The sequence below is a fragment of the Bactrocera oleae genome, chromosome 6, assembly GCF_042242935.1.
Source record: "Bactrocera oleae isolate idBacOlea1 chromosome 6, idBacOlea1, whole genome shotgun sequence".
NCBI lineage: Eukaryota > Metazoa > Arthropoda > Insecta > Diptera > Tephritidae > Bactrocera > Bactrocera oleae.
Window position 1 is genome coordinate 23,714,457 of NC_091540.1, and position 22,161 is coordinate 23,736,617.

Below are 22,161 nucleotides of genomic sequence, written 5' to 3' on the forward strand. Positions count from 1 at the left end.
GTAGGTTTATGTGCTCCCAATTGTTACTTACTGTCACCTTATGTTTTCGTTCTATTTAAGTTTTCTCACCATATGTGTGTATTTTTTTTTTCCGTTTGTGTGTATATACAAGTATTAACGTTTTTGTCACTTCGTAGCACTTTTTTTCACTTAAGTTATATATAGTTATATATAATTATATATATATATATATTTTGTTTTGTTTTTAATCTATAGTGCCGCTCACTATCGGGCTCGAAGGACCATGATTAAATTAAAATGTTCTTTACTTTTTTTATTAAATGTTAATTTTCACAAATTTTTTATTGGTTTAACACTTTTTTTGATAAAGATTAATACCACTGTTTTAAGCCCAGAAAGTGTTGACGGTTGGTAGCGGAGATAGCGATTTTACACGATGACGTTGTGCAAAGAGATCGGAATTATTTCGAATGTTTAAGGTTGATGTGGCGCTCAGGCCCGTAGACGAAAACGAATGTAAAGATAGTATGTTGTGTTGTGTGTTGTCCTGTGGTGTCATCTGGTGTGGTGTATTGATGAGTATGTGGTGGGCATTATTAGGGGGCGCCAGTTTTTCCCGAGTAGAGTGGTGTACTTGGAGAAGGGAGTTTAACTCATTTAAACAGCTTGGTTCCTCGCACGTATCTTAAAATTATTTTTTTCACTTAAATGAGGTGTTGGATGCGTTAATAGGAATGTTGCGGAAATTAGGTAAGAATTTTAATTGTTCTGAAATGCCGTTTGCACATAGCCTGACTTAATCATACATGCAGCCGCAATTCAGAATTTTTAATGCCACGGCTTTCCGGTATTTTAATAAGCATTAAGAATCGTGGAAAAATAAAAGTTGTAAAAAAACATCTATTTTATTTAGTACTCCTGATTTTAGAAAGAAAAATTATGAAATTGAAATATATTATGTGAACATTCTGTTGGGATCGAATTTCATAATATATATATGTACATACTCATACATATTTCCCTAGTTAAATCATTATTAGTATGTGCAAACCTTTAACTTTAATTATTATTTTAAAGCAGGGGATTTTATGCATTATCATTTTTTAATCCCGATGTTGAGAATAAAAATTAGATTAGTTTTAATTTAAAAAAAAACTTTTTTGGATATGAATGAAGTACGCAACCCTATAAAATTCTTAAACAATTTATTTTTTCAAATTATTGATTAATTGTTTGCGATTAAGTGTTTTCTTTTTTATTTTTCAATCTGGATTGTGGAATACAAATTTTTTTTTAATCCCGTATTTCGGATTAGATAATAAAAATATTTCGTAACAGAGTATTAAACTAAAACCGTATTAATATAAAAATGTATATGTACAAAAAGTCTATTTAATATACATATATACATATTATTTGTTTTGTGAAATAAAGGTTAATAAGAGATAGTGCCACCATTATTTATCTTTACCAACTGAATACGACAGACAAATCAGTTTTGTCCCATTCATCTACTATGGCATTTTTAAGTTGGCTGTCGTATTGCTTTGAATATGCAAATATTTTGGCGGAAAGAATTTCCCATAGATACTCGATGGGATTGAGATCTGGGCTTATGGCAGGCACTGAAGTAACCCAGTCTATCGGGAGTTAAAGAACTCCTTTGTAGTCTTTGCCAGTGGGTTGCGGCATTATCATAATGAAAAATCTATTAATTTTCATGTTAATCACAAGTAAAATCTAGCAGCTCACTTTCTAATAAATTAATGTAGATTTCTGCGTTCATTTTGTTACTTTTGTATTCCAACTACTTTTAAAAGGTCCATCAAAAAGAACGACGTGATGTTAAAATGAAATAAAACACTCAATTTGGTCAAAATGGGTTCTGTTCTTTTTTTTTGTCATGCAGATAATCCACAAATTCTGATTTTAACAAAATGTCGGCTAAATGGCCACCACAGCTCCGTTTGCATATCTCCACCCGTTTACGTAAATCTTCGCCTTCCAGCCTCTCGAGAGTTGCAGTGGATGCAATTGCCTTTCTTGAACCACAAGAGGATTTGACTCACCCCAATAGAGACAATTTTGTTTGTTGACGAAGCCATTAAGCCAGAAATGGGCCTGATCTAAGAAGATGATTTTTCGATGAACGTGCATATCTGAATTTTTCGGAGAACGTGAATTAACCTTGGACAATTTCCAAACGTTGTATCAAAATGAAACAAGATATGATAAAATGCAAACTTTACTGAACACACTGAGAAAATTTGACACAAATCCTGTAAAAATGCTGTAAAAATCACGTCATCCCTATTGGTAGACGATAGAGACAGAGAGAATGTTTAACCAGGCTGGATTGCTAATATCAGATAGGAGAACGGCACTAAAGGCTCAAACTGTCAATAAAATACTATTTTTAAACAAAAACAAGTTCAGTATTGAGGAATAAAGTACTCTATCGAAACGTATTTTACGTAAAAATTTCTCGATTTTATATTACATTAGCAAATTAATTTAAAATGTACCTTTTTATATCTTGTCTCTCAGAGCAGTTTATGGTATATAGTAACATGAAAAATGTTATATCTAAATTTACTATTTTTTTTATGTTTTCTTTTATTGTTCATGTTTTGTTTTATAAATAAATCCAAAACTTATTTGATAAAAATGAAGTGTTAAAAACCAAGGTCTCTTAATTTAAACCTTCGAAAAGTAAGTAGATTTCAATGGGAAAACTATCGATAGTATTTTTTTAAACTAAGGAAACTATCGAGTGAATCGACTATCGAGCTTTGCAGCTCTAAAACATTGGACGAAAAACTTTTGGAACCATTGAAGTAAAACTGGAAAAAAATTGTAAATCAAATGTCCACTTCTAAGTCTCTCCTGAATCGCAACAAAATTGATCCATTATAAGTATAATAATTCTAATTTTGTTTTGATGACTTTAATGTCGACATATCAGATATTATATACACTTTTATACGCGTACTCTCTTGCATCAATTCAACTCGATAATTTCGTTGCTGCTTTCGATTGTAAATTTTTTGATAAGAGAGCAGGAGCTAGCAGAGAAATGACCAATCGATGACATCTTATGTTAATTTAAGAAGGCTGAGATAATGTTATATGGTTTGAAAAACTTAAAAAAAAAATGCTATATAACTAAAATAACAAATGGGGCACATATTAGCACATACTCACCTAGTAGCGACCGTTATCGCGACATTATTGAAGCTCGTGATCACGGCGACATTTGGTTTCAACAAGGCTGCGTCACTTCCCACACATCGCGTCAATCCATGGATTTATTGAGAGAACACTTCGGTGAACAGATAATTTCATGTTTTGGGCCCGTCGATTGGCCACCAAAATAGTGTGATATTACACCGTTAGACTTTTTCTTGTGGGGATATGTAAATTCTTAAGTCTATGCGGACAATTCCGCTTCCATTCAGGTCTTGGAGAAAAATATTACGCGTGTTATTCACCAGTTACCAGCCGAAAATTGGACTCAACGGATGGACCATCTAAGACGTAGCCGCGACCAACATTTGAAAGAGGTAATTTTGCGAAAAATATTAGCCAAAGGATGTTCTTTCGAACGATCATAAATATTCTCCAATAAATTTCAATTTTCTGTATTTTTTCTTTGAAATTTCTGACAAAGTGATATACAAATTTTTATTATACACAATTTTGTCTTTATCTATATATATGTATATCTTGAAAAGGCAGGCAAATCGTTCGTTCTTATTTATAAATTTTAATGGAAAAGAGAAATCCTCCACCAAGGAAAAAAAGTCTTACCGTAAGTTAAATCTTTTAGTTTTTCTTTTGTTTTAAAATTTATTGAATGTTTTCATCAGAACTTATCCACGATCGTTAGGGCGTTGGAGAATAAAAGAGTCGGCTTTAGAATACCGTCTCAGGATTTCGGGGATAAAATGGGTATCAAGGAGGTCCTCCAGATCAAGAATATATAATATATTAGGTCAAAAAGTTCGTTCGGTTTTTATCTAAGATATGGCGTTATTGTCCATAGTACTAGTGTTACGTGTCGCATCAAGTCATACTATACGGCGCTGAAAACGTGTTTATTCGCGCTAAAAGTTTGTCTTTGACAGTCTTTCGATTGATTTACTCAGTTCGTTGTGAGCGCTCGTCAAAGATGGACACCAACAAAGAGAAAATTCGCTATATTTTACAATTTTTCTTCGATCAAAGCGAAAAAGCAGCCAAAGCGGCTAAAAACATTAATTTAGTTTATGGGCCCGATACTGTAAACGAACGTGTAGAACAAAAGTGATTTGCTAGGTTCCGTTCCGGTAATTTTGATGTCAAAGATGCACCACGCGTCGGGAGGCCTGTCGTCGAAAATTGCGATCAAATCATAGAAATAGTGGAAACAGACCGTCACGTGAGCACTTATTTAATTGCTGAGGAACTAAAGATACGCCAGATAACCGTTTGGAACCATTTGCATAACCTTGAATTCAAAAAGGAGCTCGATGTTTGGGTGTCACACGAACTAGCGCAAAAAACATGATGGGCCGAATTTCCATCTGCAAATCGCTGCAGAATCGCAACAAAATCGACCCGTTTCTGAAGCGGATTGTGACTGGCGATGAAAAATGGGTCACTTATGACAACATCGAGTGCAAACGGTCGTGGTCGAAGCTCGGGGAAGTGGCCCAGATGGTGGCCAAGACCTGATTGACGACCAGGAAGGTTTTGCTGTGTGTTTGGTGGGATTGGAAGGGAATCATCCACTATGAGCTGCTCCCATATGGCCAGACGCTTAACTCTACCATCTACTGCGAACAACTGGACCGCTTGAAGCAGGCGATCGACCAGAAGCGTCCAGAATTGGCCAACAGGAAGGATGTAGTGTTCCACCAGGACAACGCCAGACCACACACTTCGTTGATGACTCGTCAGAAGCTACGGGAGCTCGGATGGGAGGTTTTATCGCATCCACCATATAGCCCGGACGTAGCGCCAAGTGATTACCACCTGTTCCTGTCCATGGCGAATGCCCTTGGTGGTGTGAAGTTGAACTCAAAAGAGGCTTGTGAAAAGTGGCTGTCCGAATTCTTCGCAAATAAGGAGGGGGGCTTCTACGAGTTGCCGTCTAGATGGAAACAGATCATCGAACAAAACGGCGCATATTTTAACTAAATCCGATCACTGTAACACTTTTTATAAAGCATTGAATGAAGAGCAAAAAAGCGAAAGAGAGATATTTGACAACCTTATATAATAAGGAATTGTATTATTTATATTAATTTTTGAATGCATTCTTGTTTCTTGTCATTTATTAGTGAAATATTATATATATTTGGCTCTATTCAATATCATATTTACATATTTAAATAATCTATTCATTTTTGTGAAGTTATATAATTTTAAGGCAATAAATTCCTTCAGTTTTATATAAAATGTATAAAATGCGTTTTGTTTGATTTGAACTCCATAAGATTTTTTTTCATATTAAATTATGGAGCTGCAAATACTGAAATAATTCATCTCTCCTATTATTATTAGTTTGTGGTTGGACCTCATGGAATTCTTCTTGAAAATTGCTTTAGAAATCTTCATCTTGGTCAATCTCAATCATCACTTATAATACATATATTACGCAGAACACAAGCATTAACATTATATAATTAACAATTATATAATATTTACCACGAAACAAATATTTCTAAATCTAGTTTGTAGTAGGGTAAGCTGAATAACCCAAAATAAATGCATTATTTTCAAATAAAGAATTTCAGAATCTGGCTAGGGTAGAAGAGAACCAGGTTTGCTACAAGTTACTTCTGTAAACCTTTTATCCGCATCGGGAGCCTTTATGCGGATGTGAGTGCAGTCTATGCTGCCGATGATATTTGGTAAACTACTCCTTGCCTAAAATTTTCTTTTTGTTGCAAATATGTCAGCACCTTGTGGCCATTTGATGTACTCGTGGGCAATAGTTATAAGCTAACTGGATACACCTTTGACTATAGTCCAAGCAGTTCGCGAGAACACCAAACAAATTGCCGAAACGTACTATATATAAATATACACCTTTTTTCTTGGTGGTATAATTTCTCTTCCACCAGATTTTGTTTTTGGGCGCAATGCTATTTGCATATTTCTCTGAAAGTAATGTAATCATATAACAACAACAAAATTGAAATATACCACACCATTAATACCAAACTAAAAAATCTAAAGTTGAACATCAAATCTCATGTGCTATTTAAATTCGCTTTCGTTATAGAACTCTATTACTTTGCAAAGGTTTTGGCATTTTCTCGTTTCCTCCCGCTCTGATTCCTCAGAGCTTGATGATGATTCCGAGCTGGAGCTAGGTGACATATCATCTAAAAAGGCTAGTATATTGCATCATACATTATCAGCAAATAAGCTGAAATAACTTCCGTCAGTACGAAAACAACCAGCAATGGCTTGCTGAACACAAACAGAAATTGATTAAAACTAAATACTCAATGCAGTCCACTCTTTAATAAAATGGTTATATCGTGATGTCAGTTTCAGATTGTAGTTTTATGCTAAAGTACAAGTATTTACAAGGACGTCGCCACTGATTCAAATTAATTCGACAGACAAATATTGACATGGAATGTTGCCAACGGGAGAAACTTATACCAATAGATCCTGTCTGAAGTGTATACAATATGAAAGTAGGTAGTTGTATGAAATTTGCCGATTTCCGAAGCAGCGGCAAACCTCTTGGTTGTTGATGTGTAATTAAGGCTATAAAATTGTTTGTCTACTTATAACCACAATTGTTTTTGTTTGACAAAGTTCATTTCTACTGATGCTGGGAAGGCTCTGACACACATACTCGGAGTGGTGGTGTTTGGTTTACGTAGTTACGCGTACATCTACAAACCTACTTCTGTTTATAGTAGTACTTTGTGCTTGTGAAATTGAACGTTGACGTTGGTGCAAAAGTGTGCAAGTTTATTTAGTAATTCGAAAGTTTTAGTCAAAGTTTTTCGTTATGCATTAAAGTATTATCACTTTGGGTTTGCCTGTGCCATACATATTGTAAGCAATACTCTAATGGAATCCAAATCGCAAACCTGTCATCGACATGTGTAATTTCAAGGCAATGAGTTTTATGTATGTTTTTTAAAAACCAGTTATGTACGGGTAGTATATTAGAATTCATATGCGCCAGAGAGCTGTAACGAGTACGACAAACAGTCACCGACGCAAAACCGTGCCCCGAATCAGCTGATACGACCTATCTTATGAGAGCGCAATGTATATGACCAGTCACCATCGTTTCTATCGTCCGCTTCAATAGACCGTACGGTAGGATATCCGCGAATATTGGATTTTTCCCGTGGAAACGAGTGAGCTGAGAGTGAGAGAGCAATCTCTTGAAAGGCAGGGTTGCCAATGTTGATATTTTGTAGTAATAAAAAATGAACTTGAATATATTTGAAATATTCTTAAAATAACTTAAAATCACAGTCGAATACACTTTTTTATAAATAAGTAAACTATTTTTAATAGTTGGATTTTAGTTTTGAGCTTTTACGTTATAAAAAATTATAACTAAAAAACTAAATGTGTGAGAAATCGTGTATACAAATAGAACAATGGCAACGTTGGTGAAATGAAAACAAAAGAGAACAACTGATTTCTGCGTTGCAACTACGGGCATAACTTTTGACAAATTTGATTTGGTATGGGCGGTAAGTAAGTGCACTTTTATACAGGGACTCAAAAGAGTCTCAAACCAGTTTATTGTAGGCGAGGGGATGACGAGGAAAGACGAAGGGAGCGTGCCACTCGTGTTCGGGTGGCAGCTCGCTGCTACCCTTTTCAGCATTCCTTTTCACTTTCAAATTCTTTGAATGGTTGCAAGAGCGCTCGGTTTCAAATGAATTCGATCGCAAATTTGAGTTCTGTTATCTATTTTTGTATGTAATATGCAAATATGTATGCATAGAATAATAGAAATATTATGACAAATTGTAAATAAGGAGAAAATTAAGATATAGATTATGGAGTAAAGAAATTATGAATTTTTAATACTTAAAGATTAGGAAATTCCTATTATAAATTTGGCCTTGAAAATATTAGTAGCGGATATTCAATACATTCTTGTGGATGAGGGAATTCCCGTCTTTAGTATTTCTTTGAAACTATTTAGCGGGTAGGTACTTGTATTATGCCTATTGTTCTACCATATTCATGGTAATTCATTGCAAGCAAAATGTGTGACCATCATCTCAACATACAAATGAAATACGCAGCACGCAGTGTTGCGCAGTCGAACCGCACAAAATTTTGTGAAAAGGAATGCAGAAAAACTAGACTCGAGTTGCTGGACTCTTTTTGACCGTGTGAATGCACAGAGCCACACCAAAAGAAAATTTGAAAAAAATGAGAATCTTTTGAGTCCCTGTGTAAAAGTGCACTAAGGAAGGGAGGAATGTCAATGACTGTTTGGGCACTTAGTCAGATCAAACTTTCGTGCCATAAGCTTCGGTTCAAATAAACCCATATCAGCAAATTGGGTTGCGACCATAGATTGAATTGAACAAACATATGTCTGCGGGTAAGCCACTAGTACAAGCAAATTTACTCGAGTAATGTAGGATTGATTAAAATCATGCAAGCCATACTCGAGTAAAAATACTCGAGGAAAAAGATTTGTCTCCGTTTATAACATATTTGAAGCTGAAAGAACTTAACTCATATTTATAAACAAATTAAATATTTCAATAACATACAATTAAAATTAAAAATCATTAAAGTACACATTTTTCTTGTTCCATAAATTTCATTTGAAAAACTAATAGGTAGGTAGGTAAGAGTGTTGCTCCTTCGGGCACAATTAGTTCCGCTTTGATATAATATCGTAAGACCTTGTATCATCATATCACGTTCCATTGTTGTGTTCAAACCATTTGGTGCCGTCAATGAAACTACTTATGCATTTTTAGAGAGACATTCGAAGTTTGGTGGCTGATGGATTTCAAAAGTTCGATGACATGACGATGATAGAGCTGGGCACTCACAGAGGAAGTGTAGCGTCGTTTATTTAATAATAATAAAGTGAGTTGATCATTGGCAACGCCTGTCTGTGTAAATTCCGCCATAGAAGCGGGGAAAGGACACTTCTTTGAAGAGTCCCACTCCTTACATAGTTTGTTCGCGCCACTGAACGGCGTGATGCTATAATAAGTCTGTTCATAAGCATCGATTCTTCCATCTGCACACCGTGTCGTCTATACCTGTCCTTCTATGTCCAGAAAACCAGCCATTGTAAATTGCTTGCGGTGTAATGACTTTTCTATTACATTTGCTACCTCGTGTATGGCAGTTTCTGTTGATCGACCTTTAATGTAACATAAGCATATTGTGCTGTCGATAAGTTGTCCGCTATGATTGATCTGATGTGTATATCCATTAGCCTCTCTAGGACCTTCAGTAAGAAGGAGGTGAGGCTTATGGGTTTAAAGTCTGTAGCTGTATCATGTGTTCTTCTACCTCGTTTTGGTGGGAACACCACCTTGATAACCGCTACAAAAACCATACCAACATTATTAAGTTGTTAATTGACATGTCGTTAATTGACAAGTTTAAGTTTTCATTTACCTGACGACGACATCATTTTGTTCGCTTACTGCGGAAGTTTTTGGTACTATATTGTTATATATGAAAACCCAGATGTGAATAACATTAACAATCATTTAATGTAAAATGTATATCCTTGCCAATAAGCCCCTTTTTATTAAATTGAAGAAATGCGAGAGTATATCAAATTCTTGACACTCGTCATCCACAGTTTCAATTATAGTTCTGTCTCTCATTTTCCACACATTGAGCAGAGGGTTCTCATTCATGACTTTTTTTTTAGTAAGAATGAATAGGAAACAAGAAAGTATGCAGTTTTAAGTGAACAAATCCTAAGATAAACTTTCATTCTAAATATGAACATCTTAAAAAAAGCTATTGCCTACCAAAATCTTATGGCTACCAACCAAAATACCAAAGGCAAATGAAACTACCAATTTTGGTCTAATCAACCAATTTTGACCAAAGCAGCAACGCTGTATACAAATCAAACACTGTCGAGCATTTCAATCAAATATGAATATGATTCATTTTCGGTTATTGCCTGCAAAAGCGAACGCTCATAAGCAAGTCATATATAAGCCGATCGCTATTCAAACTCATTGTTGTAATTACATTGACACCAATTTCGCCTGAATTTGCTTTAAATATTATACCTATATATCATTTTAAAAATACATCCGTGTGTGAATATTGTGAACTAATTATTGCAAGGCCTGTTAACTATATTCAGTTGGTTCACTATATCAAGGCATTCCATGTTTATTAATTAAATTTCATAGAAAACAAGTGAACACAGTGGTAAAAAAAGAGATGTATACATCTTTTTAAATTTTTAAACTATTTGAAAAAAATGGTGAATATATGATTGTTTTTGGGTTCAGAAACTGCTTTTTCACGTAGACTTTGCAGCACTAGTAAACTAGAATACTCAGTAGTGTTTGCCTCAGTCCATGCTATTACTTTATCGAAACTTTCAATAGCTCCAGTAGCTTTTACAAAATTTGTGGCGGGCATATCTTCTTAGTCGACATCATGAGATTCTTCCATATTATCAACGTATTTCTCAAAATGACCGGTACCACAATGGACTATCATCTTCCTCATTCTCCCTTTTGTTTAGCTCTGTTCTATTCCACTCTAATAAAAGCTTCCAGCGTTTTATACTCTCTCAACTTGTTGCTACAGAGTATAATAGTTTTGTTCACCTAACGGTTGCTTGTATCACATAAAACTATATATATAAATGATCAGGATGAAGAGACGAGTTGAAATCCGGGTGACTGTCTGTCCGCCCGTCCGTCTGTGCAAGCTGTAACTTGAGTAAAAATTGAGATATCTTTATGAAACTTACACATGTTTCTTGGTACGGTAAGACGGTTGGTATGGAAGATGGGCGTAATCGGACCATTGCCACGCCCACAAAAGGCCATTAATCAAAAACAAATAAATTGCCATAACTAAGCTCCACAACAAAATACAAGATTCTTGTTTGGTATACAGCATCACATTAGGGAGGGGCATCTGCAGTTTAATTTTTTTTTAAGTGGGCGTGGTCCCGCCCCCTAATAAGTTTAATGTGCATATCTCCTATACCACTAAAGTTATAATAACAAAACTCACTGGGAACAAATGTTTTTAGCATCTCTATCGACGGTGGGAAAATGGGTGAAATCGGGTGACAACCCCGCCCACTTCTCATATAACGGTACTGTTAAAAACTACTAAAAGCGCGATAAATCAAGCACTAAACAAGCCAGAGACATTAAATTTTATCTCTGGGATGGTATAAGATGATTTTATAGGAACCACGTACAAAATTAGATAGTGGGCGTGGCAGCGGTATGCTTCTCATATTTCTATGTTATAGTACGAAAGTGGGCGAAATCGGATTACAACCACGCCTATATATAATATATAACACTAACTATAACTAAATTTTAAATTCCATCGGTTTTTTCACTTTCCAGTATGCAAATCAAGCACCAATAATTATATCGGCGTAAAACTTTGCGTGAATAATATGTTTAAAGTATGCCACCTTGTGACCAAAAAGTGTCTAAATTGAACCAAAACTGTTCAAGCCCCTAGGTTCTGAATAGGTGCATCCCAGTGCCTATAGTTGACTTTTTACCGAAAATATCGGTCAACATAGAACAAGATCCGCAAAGAAATCTAAAACGAGTATACAATTGGCTTTGCGAGAGTATAAAATTTTCGGCTACATCCGAACTTAGCCCTTCCTTACTTGTTGTTATTACTTTAGCGTTCAGCTGATTCAAATCAAGCATAAAACAGTTAAAGTTTTTAAAAACTCAATGATATCATCTTTCCCTAATGCCAATAACAACATATGTTTTTTTTGTAATGAAGCTTAGTTAATCGAATCACATTTTGATCCATGGGTTGATTCAAGGGCGTAACGTTGGGTGACATATAAAGAATATAGAGCCATCAACAGTTTTAAACTCATTTTCTGGTGGATGAATAGGTGTATTGTCAAGTAATAGGGTAGTTTTTGATTGTAGTAATCCATGCACTCTTAGAATTTCGGGATTCGACAGGAAGCTCATATGCCTTAAAAGAGTAGCTTGACTTTATGCTCACCAGTTGCATTTGTGCATACAAGAAAAATGATTGTAGCTTTTTCTGCTTTTCTCCCTAGAGCTGTTCTTTCATTATTACTTACATACGTTCTATCGGGAATGATTTTCCAAAACATACCGGTCTCAGCTGCGTTATTAATTTGGTTCTTGCAAAGCTTAAGCTCATAAATAATATTGCTGAGCTTATTCTTAAATAATTTAATAGCTCTTGTGTCGGATAACAGTTTCTCCCCGGACACTTTTAATAGTCGAGTTCCGAAGCGGGACTTAAATCTAAATAACTATCCGGAACTAGTATGGAAATTACCTTCCGTTTCTTTAATATCAGCGTGAACTCCCCACTGGCTGGAAAATTTTGAAGCAGCAATAAGCAGTAAAGTACAAGGGGGAATACCCGATTCAACTCGCATTCTTTCAGTATTTTCCGCTGCTTTCCACTCAAGGTTGCTTTTAAACTTTTGTTCACAATTGCGATATTTCCTATCGTTCACTTTTTACAGAATTTAATGTAAAAATTTGGCTGTTCACTATATCAAGGCGTATTTGGAGTGTTCGCTATACCTAGACACAACTGTATCTTCATTCGAAACTACTTATATCATACATATATACAATTTGTGTAGTCATTATATAAACTGATGGAGAAAAGTCACCATCATATGATCATTACAAAGCGGAAAAAACAGGATATAGTAAAGGCAAAAAAACGTTGACATCCTACACGACATAAACTTCAGATCGTATTATTAATTAACCTCTATCTGGCATAACAAAGGACCTTTAGGTCTATGTATGGCATGACAGCCAGCTAGTGTAATCTAAACCAACTTAATGGTAATACCTTGAAAAAAAAAAGTTTTTAGTAAGGTGAAACAAAGAAACAAAACACGACGATAGACTTTTGGGAGAAAGTTATCTTCTCCGATGAAAACAAATTTTGCCTATACAAATCAGATGGTCGAGTTTTGACATGGTAGATAAAGGTCGAAGCATTGTCAGAAACAAAAATTCATTCAAATGGTCCAAAATCTAGTGTTGGAGAGATAGTGTTGGAGAGTTAGTGTTTATTGATGAAATAATGAAAAAACATTCGTTTCGCGTCAGCTAAAATTAAATTAAAAACGTATTCAACCAAGGTATATGTATGTGATATGAACTCGACCGAAAAGGCTAAATTATATATATATATATATATATACATATTATATATATACCTTATGTGGAAAACGTCAACCAGAGGATCGGAATTCACTATATTAGTGATATGAGGTTTAGACCACATTCCATACTAATTCAGATATAACACATAATTTTGAAGAAAACTTGTCCTCTAAAATTTATTAACATATCACACATTTTGACCAACCAGAACGGTTTAAAGTCAGGTGAAAAGACGGAAATCATTATAGGGATTATATTTGGGGCAGAGAAAGGGACTGGCGGATTGCATTAATTTGGAAATTGCTAAGGAATACTTGAGAAGGTATTTTCAAGCATTTTTTAATATAATTTCTATCGATCCGACTTTATCTATCGGGTTTTAGAATAGGTATGATAAGATTTCTATGTGTCGTTTCGACCACTTTTAATATGTCATGATCTGTAATTTTTTCTTTGTATTCAGTAATGTTTATAATTTCATAATGGAAAGATATACAGAACAACGTTAACGAATTATTCAATTTTACTATCAAAATAATCGTTCTTCAATTGCAAATTTTCGTGCGATTTTGCGATTTCATGGTCGTAATAATCGTGTACCTGTGCCCGCTATTCGTCGAAATCTTGAAAATTTTGAGCGTACATTTTCTTTACATAATGTTAAAGTGCCAATAAGACAAATAACCGTTACAAGCAATGAAAGATGCTGAAAGATGGTAAGTGTTGCTGAAGACGGTAATTTGTCATAATAAGCCGTTCTCAAGAATTGGGACTGTCTTAAACCACAATCTGACGGATTTTGAGAAAGATTTGGGCTTGCATCTCTATAAAATTGTTCTCACTCAAGAACTGAAGCCATTGGACAACCGTAAATGTTGTGAATATGCTGATTTTGCCTTGGAACAACTTGAAAACGATAACAATTTTTTTAAGGAAATCATCTTCTTCGATGAGGCTCACTTTTATCTAAGTGGTGCGGTAAATAAACAAAACTGTCGAAGATCCACAAAATATTTGTGAACAACCATTAGATTCTCCTAAATTGACAGTTTTGAGTGGTTTTTGGTCGGGAGGAATCATCGGTCTTTCGAAATGAAGCTGGTGACACCGTTACTGTCCATGGAGAGCGGTATAGTTCGATGATAAGCAACTTTGTGTGCCATTTGAATGATGTTATATTCAGAACTTAATTGTATCGATTGTACTTCACATTAAATATAAACGTTTGAATTTCCTTAACTATTAGTGTGTTTTTCTTTTTCGTTTGAAAAAAAAAATTATATCACTTTTTTTGGAAAATCCATTATGTTTGCCAACCCATCACACTATTAACATGCCACATACTAATAAAATATTCCCTGGGGGGTTTCATTAAGATTCTTCATTTACCATCACCAATCTATGTGGAGTAAAGTCAGACAGATGTTCGAGAATTCTGATATTAGTTATTTAGCGCTAGGTCAAGTTTTTACCCGATTTGATCCTATTTAGGTACAAAGATACGTGTTAACTCGGGTGAATAAATGACTTCAGAATTAAGTTGAAGGTCAAATCAACTGATTTTTTTGTGGCGGTGTATATTGTTATGATAAATTGTCTGTAAAAGTTTGCTTTAAATATAAATATTTTATACATCAGCATCTTTATCAAAAATATAATTATTTACCAACAATTTTATCCATATTTATCAAATTTTCCTACATACTTTAATTTTCCAGCTAATTAAAAGTCGATGTGATGAAAGCGAAGCAAATAAATAAAGAAAATATATGTTACTGTTAAAAGCATTTCGCAATAAAAAAGATTTCGTGTAGCAGCCCTCAGATTAACTCCATTCAGAATTCATCTCGAGTAGAATATTTGCCGTTCTTGCTTATGGGATTTAGTCGTGTAGAATATAACCGAGTAGAAATACAGCATAAACATGGTAATAGAGATTTAATAAATTTAATAACACAAGTAGAACAAATTGAGCTTAAATAAACATCAACTAAGAAAGTAAAAATATGAGAACCATCCATCGTTCCTAAAACTGACTGGCAGATCATAACTGTAGATTAAACGACGAGCTCAAGAAAATACTCACAGGATAGAAAAAGTTAAAAAATATGGGCTCAGTTTGCCGCAATTTGCATGGATTAAAAACTTTTGAATATTTCAACTTGTCGCTTTACTTGCTTAGCTGAAGTATTATTGTAGTAATTGATCATATTTGGAAAAAATAAATTCAAAACAAATTCAAATTCTAGCTGACTGTAAGCCGTTTATGTTGATCAATATATGTAATATTTCAATGTTTTGCCTATTCGCCTGGAATTTTGACAAAAAATGATTGAAATGGCAGAAGACAATAACTTGATAAATTGCCTGATTATGTTTGATGAGGCTCGTTTTGATCTAAACGGAAATGAAAACAAGCAAAATTGCCTTATATGGAATGAATCAAATCAAGAAATAATCCACGAGACCGAACATTAACATTAGCATTAGCATTAACATTAACATTAACATTATTGTGAATATAAACATTAATGTTAACATTAACTCAGTCATAGACGGAACAGCTTGTTAGCGAATATTCACACGTCAGGTAACGGTCAGGTATGGTCTGATATTACCGTATATAACAGTATCTATTAGGAGAACAATTCAATAGCAAAAATTGAGAATAACCTATAACAGCAAGAAAAAAGGTATACAATAATGTGCGGTTACTAATGTAGCTATTTGTATATACAATGTGTTGTAAAAGAGTTAGTCGTTTACACCTTTATACATATGTGGTTACGGAACATCCTCCAGCTCGATGAAGGACTCAAGTTCTACAGGTGAAGAAGATAATGCAAGCTTAGTTATAGGTCTTACATACTCTCCCTTTGATGTCTTCACTGCAACAACTCTTACTTTGCCATCATTGCTAATAGGTTAACGATGTCTCTCCAATTACTTGTCTTAAATAGGTTTTCACCGATTTCACGCCGGTTTCCCACAACCCTCTAAAGTATGGTGATGAGGGTGGTATAAAGCGCCAAAAAATTCATTTTGAGGAGAGAAAATCTGCAATTTCGCTTCGTTGTTGTTCCTTCATAATTTGATATTTTTCGTGAAGTTTACGTTTATCGCCGAAAAAATTTGTGGCATTATCCGACCATTTTCTTCAGTTTTTCCACGACGTTAAATGAAACAATCCAAGGCACCAATAAACGATTCGAATGATAAGTCATCCATCAGTTCCAAATGAATGGCCTTTGTTACTAAGCAGACAAAAAGTGAAATATAACATTTAACCTTACGCGATAATTTCCCTATTTCAACTTTTAGTAGGAATGGGCGTACATAATCGCAACCTACTTTTGTAAATGGTTGTTGAAACTTCGCCCTCTCGAGGGGCAAATCACTGATTATTTGCATTTGAGTAGACTTACGCTCAGTGATGGATTTATGCTTTTTGATAAAATGAATTTCATTAATTTCGATCCAATATTATTATGTTTATTTATTAAATTATAATTAAAATAAAACAAATGAACATAACAGTCCGGTCCGCGCAAAAACGTCGATAATATCGTCATAATTAATTTCTTGGACTAGTTTAGCTTCAGTAGATAGTAATACCAGAGCATTAAGTCTATCGTGGCCCATGCTTGCGCGTAAATAGGTTTTTACCTTCTTTAGAGTGGATAAAGTTCTTTCTCCTGAACAATTTGTCGCCGGAGTACTCAAAAAATACGGAGAGTAATGTTCACATTTGGATAAACACCTTGAAGACTCGGTAAATGCAATACATTGCATACATCTTCCGTATTTTCTAAGGTATCTTTGTGTTATGTGTGAATGCATTCATTGGCAAATGTCTTTTCCAAATATACTTATTGACTAGTTTATTGGCAAGATTTTTCAATTTGTTTGTATCTATGTCAGATAAATCGTCAAAAAAATATAAATTTTCGTAAAGCTTTTCATATGCAATTTTACGCCCGGCCAATTGTACACTCAAAGTATCTAGACTAGGGTAATAAACATTTGTGCGAAAATTTTCTTGTCCAGAAAAAAGTGTTCTTTCATTTACCCGTGACTCATCTGGCTGAATTTTTCTTGTTTTAAAGAAATTGTAGTAAAGAAATTGTATGTGGGATTTATATTTATTACTATTGTAATATATTAAGCTTATAGTATATTATAATAGTACGTTATGTACAATATATAGTATACATATCGCATGTATGAATATATATGGAAGTATATTATATTATATTATCAAACATAAGAAATATATAAAAAGTAGGTCTTATTTGCACATTGACTATTGGCTTCATATAATACAATAGTGATGCCGTTCCTTCATTATATATGCCAGCAGCTATGTATGCAGCGATTTCCACAATTTTCGAACCAGTCGGACAATTTTGGGAGAGATTTTCCAAATCAGTTGATTGTAGCTCTCGTTGTTGTCATCTTTCTAATAAATTCTCATTGCTGAGATCTATGAAAATCGGACGTATAGCCTCAGCAACTTCTTCTAATAATGGGTCATAATCATGTTCGCAAGTGGATAATGGATTGGCAACTGCAGCCCTCTGCCAGCTGTACCACGAATCTGGTCAATCCTGGATAATGCTAACTATTTGTCGTGTTGAGGTTTTTCATCAGTTGAACAAAAATGATAATATGTTGATCGCAATTTTCGACGACAGGCCTCCCGACGCGTGGTGCATCTTTGACATCGAAATTACCGGAACGGAACCTAGCAAATCACTTTTGTGCTACACGTTCGTTTACAGTATCGGGCCCATAAACTAAATTAATGTTTTCAGCTGCAGCTGCTTTTTCGCTTTGACCGAAGAAAAATTGTAAAATATAGCGAATAACAATAACGCCATCCTTAGATAAAAACCGAACGAACTTTTTACTTGACCTAATATTTTCATGAGTTTCTTTTTCCAAGTTTCACAGTTTGCAGTAGGGACTTTTTACAACAAGATCTATGATTTTACCAGAATAGTATGCGATCAATTATGTCACACCGTATAAGGAAGTATACCGCCGCTTTTTCCATGTGCCAACGTCATATACAGTTAATTCTGTCGAGAGGTCATCATCTTGATGTTCGGAAGTTAAATTTTTTCTTCAGTACAAGCCTGTTAAAAAAAATTTCGGTGGCTGCTTTTACACTGTAGCTAATATTATTTATTATCAAATCGTAGGTGGGTTGTGATATAAAAGCTCGTATTTCCATTAATCCACAAAATTTTGCTGTACCTTTTAGCCCTAGTCCGATGGTCATGGCAAATAAAAATTGTCGATTTATTTTAGAAGATTGCGCGACAAAAGGACAAGAATTTATGTTAACTAAGATTTTCTGTTGTTCTTTAAATTTTTTCGCCAAAGCACTGAAACTACTTTCATCCGTTTCAGCTGATTCTGGATTAAAAACAAGTTTGAATATGTTAAGAGATTTTCTCATTTCTCTGGAAGACTTCATTTTCACCAAAAAATTACACAAAAGAATATTAACGAACTCACAAGTGTACTGCTTGGCTTAGCTGCGTATACTGACTACACTCTTAAATATTTTCCAGTTTACGTTTCGAAAAATAAAAGTTTACATTTTAGGTATGAAACAAAACAATCACACTGTTGATTTACACAATAAATACATTAAAAGGAAGCATTTACAATAGGCAGGAGCAGGTAGTCGCTGCCGCCCCGGCCTTGTACCTCCAAGGACTCCGAAACGCCTTTTAAAATTTACGTGTAAATTCGAAAATATTCACATGATATGACATTTTCTATGTGTAATCTTAAATATACGTACATTAAGAAAGAAAAAGTCGATTATTTGAAAAATTTAACTGTATGTGATTAAATCTATACACAATTCAACACTAACACTCGATCCAATTTAAAACAAACGCAAGTGACTTGGTAAATCAATAATTTTAGTTTATTCCGCATTTACTGACAATATATTTTACACAAACGAAATTAAATATATAATATAATTATTGATGGAATCAAACGTCGTGGGGGTCGTCTTGAATTGATGCGGTAGCGCGCAGGAACTGGTGTCCGAACGAATTATTTTAGCGAAGGTATGTGTGGCGCTCAAGCCCGTAGACGATAAGCGAAAGAAGATGTGAGGGCGATGATCCCGTCCCTTTTGTTAGATGTACAGGTGCCGTGTTATGGTGTGTTTTCATCGAGTGGTGAGAACCTGTGATTGTTCTCTGGTGTGGTGTGGTGGATTAGGGTGCGCCAGTTGTTACCGGAGAGAGTGGTGGTACTGAGGCTTAGCACAGTATGTAACCCCTTACATGAACATAAAATTATATTTTCTTAGTATGAATATAATCTGTGCTTTTCGGACGTGCATATGAGTAAAATGTATGTGCTTAGCAAACATTTTAGCAACTTTTTGTTTAGAAGACAAAATTAATGGATGTCGTTTGTCAAATGACAATTGCCAATTCTTCCACCAACACGAAGCAGGTCATTGTCATCTAAGAAAGGTGATAGCGACAATAGACTGCCCTTACTCGTAGTCGTGCGCTGTTCCTTTAAGGCCGCAATGTCTGCTGAGAAAAGTTCTTCTCGTGCGGCGCGAATTATGAAGATGATAGCAGCATGAAGTTCATTAGATGACATGAATATATTGTATTTTTGTTTCCGTAGTAATCCAATAAATCGTAGACAATAAGCAACAGCATGCACTAGTCGAGACCCATCCCTCCATAATTTTAAGCTCGGCAAATCTGTTGGCCATACGCCCCTAGAAGCCGGGTCAGCTGGGTTGTGTGAAGAACGAACGTGGTGCCATTGGGAACTTTTGAATGTTGTTAATATATCCGATTTGCGATATAAACAGACCAGCGCCTTGGCACAGACAATAACCAATGCAGAACATTTGACGAATCGGTCCACATTTGAGCTTCTGAACTATCGATTTGGAGTGTCTTCGGCACATGGTTCATTAGGCGACAGAGGAGAACGTCGCCGCACAGCTCAAGGCGCGGTAATGATATTTGTTTAAGGGAGGCAGCTCTTCGCTGTCACTACTTGGATAGTTTTTTTACCCTCGGAGATTGATTGGCAAAATATGACTGCGGCGTATTCGTTTAGATACGCATCGCAAACCATATAATTCGTTACGTTCAAGTGCAAACAATACTCTCCTTCAGAGTTGCAGAGTATTTAGCGTAGAGAGAGGAATTTTCTAATCTATTTGTAGTAGCCACAGTTTTTGAAAAAAAAATTTTACTAAAATTGTGCACGGTGTATGAAAACCCACTTACATTTAGGTTGCTCAACAGTACATGCGAACATCTCTCGGATATTTTCTGGGAGAGAAGTAACTCATCGCAGTCACTGCTCCATTTTCGCAAGTTCATACCTGCCCTTTTAAGAAGAACCAATAGTTGCCTGTGTAAATTTAATAAGTAGTTGAAGGTCTCCGCACCTGTCATCACGTCGATGTAAAAATCATTTAGAATTGCTATGTATTTTGCGATGTTTTGACAAGTTCTTCCAAGCAAAATATCAAAAATTGTTCTTAATAGTGAATAAGCAGCGCTTAATACAACGACGAGTGTTTGCCACTTCGAGGAGATCCATCAAAACCTACTTAGTCGACAGCTTGTTGTTAAATCACACCAACAATCCACCTGAGCCTTGTAGAAAATGCACACAAGTTTTGTTGGTTTTTTGTTACCCCTTCACCTTTTAAAATATCTAAAAATTTGTCGTTTCCCAATAATCTATCTATCTATATACATATATGTATATAAAAAAGAAAGTGTGTGTGTATGTTCCGTGTAGGCTCCGAAACGGATGGACCACTTCCAATGAATCTTTAAGGAAATCTTTAGATTAACCTGACGAGTAATCCTGTAAAGTTTGGATCGATGAGAGCCCTTTTCTTTTTGAAATGTCAAATACAGACATCAAAAAAAGAAAGTATTGATAAAAAAAACCTTCAAATCAAAGAAAATTAAGGAAAAAAGAGCAAATGAAACATCTGAGGAACGTGAGTTTCCCTTGAGAAAAATCGTAACAGAATATCGACAAGAAGAAATATTGAAACTGAAGAAGAGCGTGAATCACGGCTTCAACAAAATCGTGGCAAAGAATCTTCATTACGAACTACCGAGACAATCCAAAAACGTACGCAAAGACTTGATGCCAATCGTAAATGAATGGCTCAATCACGAGAAAGAATAAATTTAAAACTTGCGGCGTTCAACTACAATAAGGATGACGATTACAGAAGTCACAAGGACGTAGTGATCGGTGCAATGAACAAAGTTTGTTCACATAGTGGTGCTTTAATTACCTGATTAATTTGATATTGGCGTCCATTCGAATGTGGAAATGGATTGAACTCACAGTGGCATCATCAGGAATTGAATCAACGCTCTTGGATGGTGGACGCACTGCACATTCAGCTCTCAAACTTCCCTTAAATTTAAACCTAACAGAAACACAAACTTGCAAAATATTGGCAAAAGTTCTGGTATGCGTAAAGTCCTCAAAACGCGTAAAATTATTATTTGGGAGGAATGTACAATGGCCCATAAAAATCACGCGAAGCGCTTGACAAGACCCTGTGCGATTTTCGGGGAAATGACCAACCAATGGTAGGTGCTCTTATTCTTCTTGCTGGTGACTTTCGTCAAACTTTGCCTGAACGCTTGCCTGAAATCTTCATATCTTTGGAGGAAAGTCGAGAAAATCACACTATCAATGAATATGCGTGTTTATTTACAGCAAGACTCATCTGCTCAAACATTTTCGCAACAACTTTTAGACATAGAGAACGGCAAAA

The 22,161-nt window shown here is 35.1% G+C and overlaps 1 protein-coding gene and 1 pseudogene across 5 annotated transcripts in view; both read right to left on the reverse strand.

Moving 5' to 3' along the window:
• Positions 1–22,161, reverse strand: part of olf413 (DBH like monooxygenase olf413) — a 237,236-nt gene that overhangs the window by 76,725 nt on the left and 138,350 nt on the right. The gene's annotated exons all lie outside the window — the stretch shown is intronic.
• LOC138857690 (uncharacterized) lies at positions 5,313–9,610 on the reverse strand (annotated as a pseudogene).